We start from the raw sequence: 12,430 nt of genomic DNA, 5'->3' as shown, positions 1-12,430 counted from the left end.
GCAAAAAACAACAAAAAAATCATGGCAGACATCTTAGTTCATCTTTCTAATAAGCCTGTTGATCTGGTTTTCCCTGTTGCCAGCATCTCCATCTTCTACAATACAGGTGGTATTTTCTTCATTCCACCTCATGGAGAGGATAATTTTAAAGGTCAGAGGAAGTTATCTGTTTCTTTGAAGCATTTTCCAACAGTATAGATCTCGTGAATCAGATCTTCCTTGCAGATGATGCCATATTTATCAAGAGATTGAGCAATCAAACCACTTTCTGTCCAGGCAATTTGATTCTTACTAATTTTACCATAAACACACTTGTAGATTAGTTCATTTACTGACTTCAGGTTTAGGTACCCCCATGCAATGTATGGTTATACCATCCTTAGAATGTTAATTGAAGCCTTGTTGAGGTTAAAAAAGGTTCTGTTGAGGATCTGACAAAGATGAAGCTGCAACACCTTCTGGACCTTTGGGCTCAAACTATTGATACCTCTGATCCTGATGATATACGCTGATTTGGGTTCTGCAGGTCCATAGAAGTTGCCAGCTTTTCTTGCCATCCTAGTCATTCAAATTTCAGTTCTGTACATCTGCCGATATCCCTTGTGATAGTGTATAGCTTTTTTTTATAGATAAGTTTCTTCCTTGCCTTTTGAAGCATTTATGGGGCAAACTTCTTCTCAGGTGCCTGATCTTCAGCTCTGCATAATTCCTTCACTTTTTCTTAAGGGTTTCTGGCACAGCAGGAAACTTCTTTTTCCTCTCTTCAACAACCTCTTAATAATTATTTGAAAGGCTCATGTAAAGTCATAGATTGATTCGATGAAATAAGTTTTTGTCATTTAAAAAATAAAATTATTCTTAGTAGCTTTTTTCAGTGCTGATTAAAAGATAGATGTGAAATATGCAGAGAATGATGTCTGAAGACTTATGATAAAATGGACATGGAAACCACTCATTTAAAGAGTTTTAGGGCTAGAAGTCAAATCCTCTAGCATGTGATTTTTGTTGTACTTCTTTTCAGTCATTTACCTATGGGGAAAAATATATTTGGCAACAGGTTCTATTTTTAGAAGTCCGGGAAACTTGCCCTTTGAAAATGTTTTCATTTTTGGCACATATGTGTTTTTTAAGCAGAATGAAAACAGAAAGCAAAAAAGAAAACTATGTACAAAAAAGAATGATTTTTCCAGCTCCATGCAGCACAATAAGAAAGTAATCATTCAGTTGTGAATTTAAGAATGGATTGTTGCCTGGATTTTCCAATGATTTCCTTCTAAATGAGCATTTTTCTACTGAACTGAACTAATGTAAAGAGACAGGTTGTTCTAGTGCCAGAACTGAATAAGCAAAAACAAGATGGAGGCTGCATTTTCATAGGACGAACTTAACAAAATAATACCCTCTCTGTTTCCTTGCAGCCTCTGGGGTCAATTCAGAGGGTCCATATTCCCATTTCATGTCTTAAAGCGTGTTTTCTCAGCCTGACTTCTGATCACCACCAGAGTTCTATTATTGGCAGTTAGTAACAAAGATTCAACCCTGTGTCCATCATGCAACAAAGAAAATCTTTGTTACTTAGTGTAATTAATAGGTGAATTTCACATGGGTTAGTGGGAGAAGGAACCCCTTTGTCTATATACTCAGATGGATTCAGAACAGGCTGCAATGGATCCTTTAGACCAGTTAAGATGCCAGAACTCCAACAGAAGAAGAAAGATGGTAAACAAAGCATTTTTCTTGGGGTTCTGAGTCCTGTAACTATAGTCCAAGAGAACTCTCAAACTTTTCCCATCAAATCAGATGACCTTGAGAACTTCGCTCTATTTATACATCCTATACAGGTGTATCTTATCCTTCCTGCTTCTCCACAACCATATTGTCTTCACCAATCTCTAGTTAGATTTCATTAAAGGATAAAAAATAAAAACCTAATGTTTGACAAGCGCTTACCTTAGACTGTGTTGTTCAACCACTCAGCAAGTCTTCAGAGAATATATGGTAGACCCCTTTTTCAAGATGACAGAACTGGAAACTGAGACTTGGAGAAGATAGTGCTAATACTAGGCTTAGGGAACACAGATAGAAATAGCCAAGTCTGGAGTAAACCAAGGGCACTTGAACTCCAGGATTCTTAGATCACTTTTCATGACATTATCACCTTTTTCTTTCACTTTCTGAAATCTTACTTTAAAAATTATTTTTGTGACTCCACCTGTTTTTTCTTCCTCCTCCTTCATAAGAGAGGCTGAATTTAACCCACTTAACCCTGGACTTTTAATTTCCTGTCCACCATACTGGGGCAAATCCAATTTGATCACTCTAAGGTTCAGAGAGCTCTTAAATATTAATATTTATTACTTGCAATCAGGGTATCTCATACTTCTCTTCCCAGAGGCCATTTTGTGACTTCATTTTGCAAATGTATAAAAATTCTAAGATCAATGGGTTTTCTTCCTTCTGTTTCTGCCCAAAGAGAAAGCAAGCATGTGCTGCCTTTGCCCTCCCTGATGTACAATCTCTCTGATCTTCCATCACATCTTTACAAGTATAACCTCATATATCTTTTCCTAGGTTTGGTCAACAAATATTCAGGGCATATCCCACCAGGCTATCTCTCTCCTCTCTCCTCATGGGTATAATGGCTAGGAATGTTCAATCTTGTTGATTGGGGGTAGTTGGGTCACATTTCCCTGCCCTGTTGCCTTCCATGGTGGAAACGGCATCCACCCTGACTGTCTTCTACCCTCAGGAATCCCGACTCCCTTTTGTCTTCCTCTGGACAGGGATGTTCTCCATCCTCCTCCCTTTCACCCCTCCATGCACAGCTGTTTCAAAGTCTTCAGCTCCCTTGCCCTGTGTTTTCAAGGACACTTTTCTACTCCTGTCACTGGGCCAGCAACTGTCCTACCTCGTCTAACAATATCTCAAGGCTCCTAAATATTGCCTGTCAATGTCTATGGTACTCTTTATCCAATTTGGAAACACCCCGCTGCCCCCTATATGCTACCTGTTTCATGACAGGCTGCTGAAATGACAACTTTTGAAACTCAGTCCTACCATGGGTTTGTTCTGATTTGGAATGTACACTCACTTTTGCTCTGCCTAAGCTCCTGAGGACATGGGCTCCTGCTAGTCTTGATGATCCTATATGCAAAATAAATTATAATAATACAAGTGGGCATTAAATTGTAATTCTACAGATATGTGGAAATCAGAACCATTCCTTCCATGTCCATGAAAGTTCCTTACCCACAACATGTGCTATTTTTCAATCAATGGCCCTCTGTGTCTGTGCTGAAAGTTCAGCCCAGCATGGTGAACTTTGCAGGCATAGTTTTAATTCCTATCCTAACCACACCATTTATAGCTGATGTATTTCTAGGTATTTAAGTGTGTGTACATTTCCTTTCTTCCACCCCAAACTCCCCTCTTACATGACACTAACAATTTTGCTTTAAGGAAAAACTAAATTCCAATTCCTGTGACCATGAGTAGACAAAATAAAGTTGTGATCCTAATCTTCTGGTTATAGAATGCACCAGAAACCTGTGTCCGTATTTGGGTACTCGTTGAGCTAGAGAGAAAGCTAAAACTTACTCATAAGCGGGCCCTGAATATTGGTCACACTAGCACAAAGGTGAGTTTGTCAGACGCTGGACACTGATAGGGAGGTACAGAGAAAGTAGGGAGGGGAGCACATAGCAACACCCTGGGTATCTGGTCCACTGTCAGGAGGAGAGAGGACCAGCTAGAAGCCCAAACTCCACCTGTGTGGAATTTACCTATGTAGTAAATCCACACTTGGACTTCACAATTCTAAAATAAAAATAAAATTTTTATTATAAAGATATGAGGTACAATTCGGGGTTAGGAATACAAACATTAATAGAACTTTATTGGTCTATGAGATTCACAAGTCACAGACAAAAAAACACACACCATACATTTGAGAAATACTGATACCAAAATCATTTGAAGGCTCAAATTGACTTAAACATTCCTAACCTTGGTGGAAATGTTGCTGCTGCTGAATTGACAACCCGTGTAAAATCTCACAGGGTAAAAAAGTATATATTTACTATAATGCATTTCTTTCTTTCTGTCTTTCTTTTGGTTGGTTTCGGTGGGGATGTTCTTTAAAGAGCGTCATATAGATATTTATACATATAAATTATTAATGTGGGGAGGGACGGGGTATACATCGCAGAGGGGGCGCGCGCGGGGGTGGGGAATGGTGGGGACGGCACACGATGCTACTTAAAATAGCCACATCTAACATGAAACAATCACACCAAAGGGGAGGGGAGCGGCCACCGAGAGTGGGCACGGGCGAGGAGGAAAGCGCGGGGGCGGGGCGAGGAAGAGGGGCCTGGTCCGAGACACTATGCGCGTGCGTGGTGTCTCCGCCCTTGCCCCCGCCTCCGCACACCCCTCGGCCCCAGCCTTCGGTCCATCAGTCCTTACCCCGCTTCCTCCGCCCAGCTGCAGAGGCCTCGTGGCTTGGCAGCGCCAACTCCGGCGCTGGGGGCAGGCCGGGGCCTCCAAAGTCCAGGCGCCGAAGCCACGGGTGCGCTCTCGATTGCAGGCTCTACAGCGGCTTTTCGCTCTCCTTCTACAGGTGACTGTAGTAGTCCTCCTGGGCGAGCAGCGACACGCTGTGCAGCGGGTGGTGGGCGTGCAGCCACTGCTGCTGCTCCGGCGCCAGGGGCTGCAGCTCCCCTGACCGCGCGTGCAAGGCCTGCAGCTGGGGCGCCACGGACATCGGGTGGAGAGCGATGCCGGCAGGTCCCGGTAGGGGGCAGCAAAGAGCTGGTGACGAAGAACTTCGTTCTCCTGCAGAGGGTGAGGAAGAAGGGGGTTAGGGAGGGTCCCAGCTGGGTGGGGGTTCCGGGTAAGGTGAGACCCCGAGGCCAGGGGGTCAACGAGAGGGTGCACCGAGGCAGAGGCTGCATGGGTGGCGTCCTGCTGGTGCAGGTGCAGGTGCCAGTGGATGTGCGAGTGCTGGGGGAGGGGGGAGGGGGTCAAGTTGAGTATCTGCAGTCACGCCAGCTGGTGGTTGCCCAGGGGTGCCACCCTTTCCGCGTGCTGCCGCTCGGCCGCCAGCCGCTCCGCGTAGGACATGTCGGGACGCAGGGCTGGCCCGGCCACCAGCACCAGCCGCTCTCGCTCCAGGGGCCCCAGGCTCGCGTGGAAGGGGAAAGGGTGTAGGTCGGGCTGGCCAGGCTGCGGGGTCAGGCTCCCGTGTTGCGGGAAGGGATCCAGGCCCGCCCCGGGGACCCCGCGCAGGGACTGCAGCTCGCTGGGCTTCAGCTCGAAGCCGGCTTGAGGCGGTCGCGGAGTTCTCGTTCCCCGGCTTCCCGCTCCCTCTCTCTGGCAGCCGGGTCGGTGCTGTACAGGGCCCGGACGTTGTAGCCCAGGAGCCCCGGGTCCACCGCGCCCAGGAGCACGTAGAAGGGGTGGTTGCGGTTGCCGGGAGACATGACGTGAGGCCGGCGTACTCGCTGAGGGTACCAGTACCAAGGCCGGGGTGTCAGGCCCCAGGTAGGGGGGCGCTGTAACCACCGCACTGCCCGGCACAACGGAGGGTGGTGGGGCACGGGGCCCAGGGACTGACTCCACGGGAGCGCGGCCCTCCTGAGCCAGCTTCACGCTGCGCTCCAGCTCGCGCTCCTGCTCGCGCCCCCACTCGCCCTCGCGCTCCTTCTCCTCCCGCGCGTGCTGCTCGGCCTCGCGCCGCACCTTCTCCAGCAGGTCGGCGCTTCTTGGCCAGCTTGGAGCCCTCCAGCGGCACGCAGTACGGGTCGCTGCGCGCAGACGGGTGCAAGCCGCGGTCCAGGTGCTTGTTGAACCTGACCGACTGGCCGGCGTGGCTGGGCACGTCCATTACCTTGTGCGAGGGCGAGGTGCTGCGCGCCGGGGGCGCCGGGCTCTCGGGCGCCTGGTTCTCCTGGGCCGGCTCCTGCTTGATCTGCGCGGCGCTCAGGGCCGGACCACCTGGGACCGCGGGCAGCGGCGGCAGGTAGGGCAGGCAGGGGTGCCCCGCCGGCGGCAGCGGCCCCGCGCCCGCGGCGGGCGAGCCGGCTCGAAGGTCTCTGGGCCGGCGGGCGGCGAGGCACCTCGGTAGCCCGGCAGGGTCCCTGTCCGGAAGGCGGGGGGAGAGCCCGGCTTGTACCTGGGCGGGGTGGCCGTCTTGTAGGTCCCGGGGACGGGGCTCGCTTCGCGTGCGGCAGGGGCCTGGGCGGCAAGGCCGTCTTGTAGCCTACAGGCGAGGAGGCGACGGTGGTGATGACCGTGGAGAAGATGGCCGAGGAGGTGGTGACCATGGGCACTGGCGGGAAGGGGTAGGGCGCCCCTTGGGGACCCTGGGAAGGGGATGGGTGCGAGCAGGGGTAGGACCCTTGAGAGGAGGAGGACGACGAGTTGGAAGAGGAAGAGGGCGGAGGGCCGCCGGGGCTGGCTTGGCTGTAGGACACCTGGCCGTGCGGCGGGGGCAGGTGTGCTGGCTCGGGCGGGTAGGGCCTCAGAGACCCCAAGGAGGGCGACATGACATAGGGGTGCGCATGGTGGGAGCCACTGCTCTTCAAAGGGTGGGGAAACGCTCCGGGCGGGACCCCAGAGGTCCCGTAATGCCGCTGCTGCTGCTGCTGCTGGTGGTGGTGTGTTGGGGCTGGCGGGTGGGCACTGGCCTGGCCCCCAGCAGGAGGGGGGGGATCAGGGTGGGCATTGCTGTTGACCAAGGGGCGGTCATACGGAGGAGGCTGAGTGGGACCCTGGTTCCACACTGCCTGGGGCAGGAGAGAAGGCTGGGTGTACTTGGGGGGCTGGTTGGAGACGGAGAGGTTTTCTGGGGGAGGGAAAGGGTGAGGATAACTGGGCAGCACCTGGGAAGCTGGGTACTGGGCAGCGGCGGCGGTGGCGGCGGCGGCGGCAGTGGCGCTGAAAGAGGAGGCAGCACTGGAAGAGGAGGCAGCCGCAGAGCTACTGCTAGAGGATGAATAGGGATACGTCATGGGGGCGCTGGGGTAGAAGAGGAGGAAGCGGGGGGCAGAGGGTGGAGCGAGGGGACCAGAGTCGGGTCCTTCGCTGGGCCGGGAGAAAGTCAGCCCATAGCCTGCCCCATGGCATGGGGAGAGGGCTGATGCCCAGGTAGCGACTAGACCCCCAGGTCAGGAGGAGAAGCTGACGTGTTGTTAAGGTGTCTCAGGACAGGCAGGGGAGGCAGGTTCGGTGTCAGATGGGGGAAGGTGACTGGTGGTGGAGCAGAGGGCAGCCTCCCGCCACCCACTGGAGTGTTCGGTGGCTTTGTTGGGGGAGTGCTACCAGCCCCAGAGCTTGGTATTGAAATGGGGGTAGTGGGCGGAGGGTGCTGTTTACCTCCCCCCCAGGGACCCCCACTGATGAGGCAGCCCCTCCTGCCCTGGAACCTACTGGGGCTCCTGGACAAAACTCCTCCACTGCTCCTCCCCCCACCCCCCAGGGTAGATCTGCGGGTGAGGGTGAGGGGCTCCAGGCGGAGCCTGGAACCATCAAGGCGCGGAGGGCTCCATGGGAGCATGATATCCAGTGGGCGTCACAGGAGGAGGGGTTCAAAGCCAGGCTCTGGCTGTCGAGGGGTGCTGTCTGGCGGTGGAGGGGAGGGAGGAAACAGCGGATGTGGGTGGCAGGGCGGGCTGGGCTCTGGGACCGGCCAGAAGAGAAGTCGGAGTCATTTTCCATGCTGCCAGGGCTGTAGATGCTAGGGGGCCTGCTCCGGTTGTCCTGGTCGATATCCCTGGGGTCACTGCTGCCATCATCGTTGAGGCTCCGCCCATCCAAGCTGTCCAGGTCCAAGGGAGACTGCAGCCGGGGGAGCTCCTGCTCAGTTTGGGGCTTCTTGGGTGCACTGGTCTCCTCACTTTCACTTTCCGAGATCTCTTCACTCTGGAGCTGCTTACTAACCTTTGGGGTGGAGGCTTCCTCTACTCAGGCCTTCTTGGTCGTCTGCCTGGACTTCTCGGCTTTGCCATCGCTGCTGGACGTGCTGACCCTCCAGGGGAGGCCCGCCCCCTCGATCTCAGCTCTTCCCCGGGGCCCAGGGCCTCTTTCTTCCGTCCACTCCTCACTGACATTGAGTCTTTATTCTGTCGTGTCTTCATTCTTCAGGCTGTGGAGACCCCATTCTCCTCTGCCTGGGCAGTTGAATACAGAAACGCCTCTGCTCTACCCCAAGTTTCCCACAGCTGAGGCCCGAGAAGCAGGAAGCAGGATCTCCAAGTTTCCGGTGTAGGTCCCTGGAGCTTGCAGGATCTGGTGGGAGCTAGAGGCGCCAGCGGGCTCCAAGGGTATGCTACTACTCTCTCTTTGTTTTCCAACTTTAGATTGTACGACCTCTAAGCATATGCTACTACTCTTATCTTTTGTTTTACAACTTTAGATTGTACCTACTGAAAGATGAGAAACTTAGTTCACATTTCTTTATCCATCTACTCCTAAGTTTTTCCAGTCATATATTTTTTCTTCTGGTGGTTATCTTCATAATGATAAAGAATATGCTTATACTGTGTTTGTTATATGAATTTTTACTACCTTGATTCCTTGCTATAAAAAGTGAGAAATTTGCCACATCGGTCTGCTACATTAACGACTTCCATTATTTTTATGTTTTCAATTTTAGTACTGGTTAGATTCTCTTTTATAGTTATTGTTTTTCAAGTTTGTTTATATGTTGGCTCTACAAATTGAAAGAGCATTTGCATTATTCTAATTATTAAGTTACCCTTTACCGTAGAATCAAATACAAGAGGTCTACCTTTTGAGAGAGATAACGTAACCTAGTTTATTAAAACTGAATGATGATGCTTTAAGTGTAAGGGTCAAATGGGAGTCCAGATGCCAGTCTTCAGGACTTCCTCTTCTTTATTTGGCCAATAGTATCTTTACTTGTCAAGAAAGTAAACACAAAACATACATATCTTTGATTGTCTTGATTCATAACCACTAAGACATTTGCTTCTTGACTCTGAAGATGTTAATATTTTTAAAAGATCATTTTTTTTCTGGTCTCAATTATTTCCTTTAGAAGTCAACTTTTATATCCATTCCACTCAGACCTCCTCATTTTTTATGTTGGTTTCTACCAACATAAAAAAATGTGATTTATGGAAAAGATTGATCAATACAGCATGGGTTTGTGCAATGATATTAGAACTCTCCCTTTAATGAAAAAATGGATGACATGGCTTATGTACATTTGAGATAGTACTATTTTAGGGTGCATTTAGATATTTTTGTTCATCGTGTTTTTTTTTTTACAATTATTTTGGCTTTGTAAAATATTGAATTAAAATATTTTTTATCTTTTTACTTAGTTTTTTGGGAACAGCCTGGAATTGTTTTTTTGTTCCAGGTTCCATTCATTTTACTATAGTACCTGCCTTGAACCAGTAAAATTAAACATAAGATTCTGTTATGGTTAGCAGAGGGACACAAATGGCAGTGGAGTGGCACTTGCTGGCAGCGACTAGGTACCCTTCACTTTGTGGATGCAAACCTGTTACTGGGAAGAAGAGTTCAGAATCAAATGAGATGATGCACATGAACTACCTGACAAAATGCTTGACAACTTGTAGTCTCTCAATTGCTCTTATCATCTGTTCTCTCTTTCTTCTTTTTGGATGTGGGATAGTAGCCATTATATTGCTTGCTATTGTTTAATGCAAAGTCTTCCCATCTCCTATATAAGTATAATTGATATTGGTTGAAGGATTACTGTGCCAAACCAAGTTTTCTGTAGTATTATTTAATATTCACAACTCTATGAGGTAGTTTTTTAAATCACATTTTGCATTAAAAAGGGATTTAATAGTATAACTGGTTTTCCCAGTATCACATGGGTCATTAATAATGAGGGACAATTCAAAACCAAGTGGTCTGATTCCAGAGTTCATGCTTTTGACACGATAAAACCTGCCTTGCTCTATAAATATTTCATCATCTCAGTTTAAAAATATAAGGGAAAAATACAATTTTAAATATGCTTTTGCCTCTGTGATGTGCTTAAATATTACTATTACTGGCATAGCATCACCGTATACTGTCTCCTCTATCTGATACAAAAATTTTAGTGTTTAATGCAGTAAATGAAGACTACTATGGACTGAACTGTGTCCCCTACATTCATAGGTTGAAGTCCTAACCTTTCCTTTATTTCTCCCTACCATGCAAAGGTACAGTGAAAAGTTGGTCATTTACAATCCAGAAGGAGAGCCCTTACCAGAACCTGACCATGCTGGCACCTTGATCTTCAATTTCAAGCCTTCAGAACTGTGAGAAATAAATGCTTGTTGTTTAAGTCACCTATGGTATTTTGTTATGTTAGCTCAAGTCGACTAAGAAACAGACTCTGTCACTATTGTTTCATTTACAGTTCTTGTATTAAATTAAGATAAATAACAAGGGTATTTTTATTAGCATATTTTTCTCTCTTTTTTCTAACTTATTTTTTTTTACCTAGCATAAAATTTACTCATATTATTTTAAGTGGACAATCAGTGGTATTAAGTATATTCATAATGTTGTGCACCCATCACCACCATCTGTCTCCACAACTGTTTTATCTTGTAAAATGTAAACTCTATACCCGTGAAATGGTAATTCTCACTTTCCTTTCCACCCAGCCCTTGGCAACCACTGTTCTGCTTTCTGTCACTATAATTTTGTCTAATAGACCTAGTTGGTTGGCGTGGTTTAAGTTCTCTATTTCCTTACTTATTTTCTGTCTGGTTGTTATATTCATTAATGGCAGTGGGGTGTTAAAGTCTCTAACTATTGCAAAACTATCTATCCCTTCCATTTTTAGTGTTTGATATATTTTTTGATGAACTGTTTTGGGGTGCCTGCATGTTTATAATTCTTATATCCTTTTGCTGTGTTGAATTTACAGCATCCTTTATTTCCTCGTTTTTCTCTTGTCTGTTTTTTTCTGATCTAAAGTCTTCAAAAAATATATATTGATATAGCTATCCATTCTCTCTTCTGCTTACCGTTCACATGGTATATCTTTTTTTAAAATTATTCTTTCATGTTTAATCTATTTGTGTCTCTGGATCTAAAGTGAGTCTCAATGCCAACCATGGTGGTGCACATCTGCAGTCATGGCTATTCATGAAGCTAAGGGGAGAGGATAACTTGAACCCCAGAATGGGAGTCCAGCCTGTGCAACATAGCGATGCACCATCTCTTTATACACGATGGAATACTACGCAGCCATAAAAAAGAACAAAATCACGAATTTCGCTGCAACCTGGATGGAACTAGAGTCTATAATACTGAGTGACCTCTCACAGAAACAAAGATCCGAATATCACATGTTCTCACTCATATAATGGACCTTGAACATCCAATGTAATACTATAAGAAAATGACTGACGGTACTGGGAAACTATGGGGGGGGAGGGGGATGGGATTAACAGTAGCAAAAATTAAAAATCAAATGAGTCTCCTGTACAAGGCCTTTAGAACCCTGATAAATAAATGGTTGCTGCTTAAGTCACCTTTCTATGGTATTTTGTTATGTTGACTGAGGCTAACTAAGAAACAGACTCTGTCAGCATTATTTCATTTACAACTTTTCTATTAAATTAAAATAAATAACAAAGATTTTTTATTAGATTAGTTTTCCTTTTTTTCTAATTTATTTTTTTACCTAACATGAATTTTACTCATTTATTTTAAGTGTACAATCAGTGGTGTTAAGTACAGTCATAATGTTGTGCACCCATCACCATAAAAGCCATAGTTGGATTATGATTTCAATCCAGTCTGCCAGTCTTTATTCTCCATTTAATTGGATTCTGGTTTTTATTCATTTGGCCAGTCTTTTGATTGAATAACTTAATCCATTTATGTTTAAATTTACTATAACAAAGGAGTTATTTTTCACTCTTTGCTACTTGTTTCTCTATGCATAATTATTTTTTGTCATTTTCTGAATTATTGTCTTCTTTTGTGTTCAGTTGATTTTTTTGTACTAAAACATTTAAAATTCTCATTTTCTTTTTATATATTCTACAGCAATCTTTGTGGTTATCGTGGGGATGGCATTTGATATCCTGCAGTTCAACTACTCTAACTTGAATTTATACCAGCTTACCTATAATGAACTTAAAAAATCCTGCTCACTTACAGTTTTGTCCCTACCTTTTTTGCTTGGTGATGTCATAAAATGATACTTTTATACAGTGTGTTCCCCAAAGCATAAACTAATAAGACAGACCTAGTATTTCTGTGCTTCATTTTATTATACTTCATGGATTCTGCTTTTCATTTATTTATTTATTTTCAACACATTGACAAGGTTTGTGGCAACACTACTCCTAGCATCTATAACAGCTCTTGGTCACTTTGTATCATGTCTTTGTGGCACTTTAACATTCACAATATTTCAAACTTG

General features: G+C 46.3%; 2 pseudogenes across 1 annotated transcript; both read right to left on the bottom strand.

The window, feature by feature from the left end:
* Positions 1-33: 33 nt before the first annotated feature.
* On the bottom strand, positions 34-2,399 carry LOC103254619 (annotated as a pseudogene).
* Positions 2,400-4,588: 2,189 nt separating this feature from the next.
* LOC103254618 lies at positions 4,589-8,283 on the bottom strand (annotated as a pseudogene). Its single transcript, XR_002481635.1, has one exon. The product of XR_002481635.1 is annotated as an atrophin-1 pseudogene (transcript).
* Positions 8,284-12,430: the final 4,147 nt, after the last annotated feature.

This window comes from Carlito syrichta, unplaced genomic scaffold, assembly GCF_000164805.1.
Source record: "Carlito syrichta isolate Samal-C Ts95f unplaced genomic scaffold, Tarsius_syrichta-2.0.1 Scaffold287128, whole genome shotgun sequence".
NCBI lineage: Eukaryota > Metazoa > Chordata > Mammalia > Primates > Tarsiidae > Carlito > Carlito syrichta.
The sequence above is the reverse complement of the archived record's forward strand: the minus strand, read 5'-3'. Positions and strand labels throughout refer to the sequence as shown.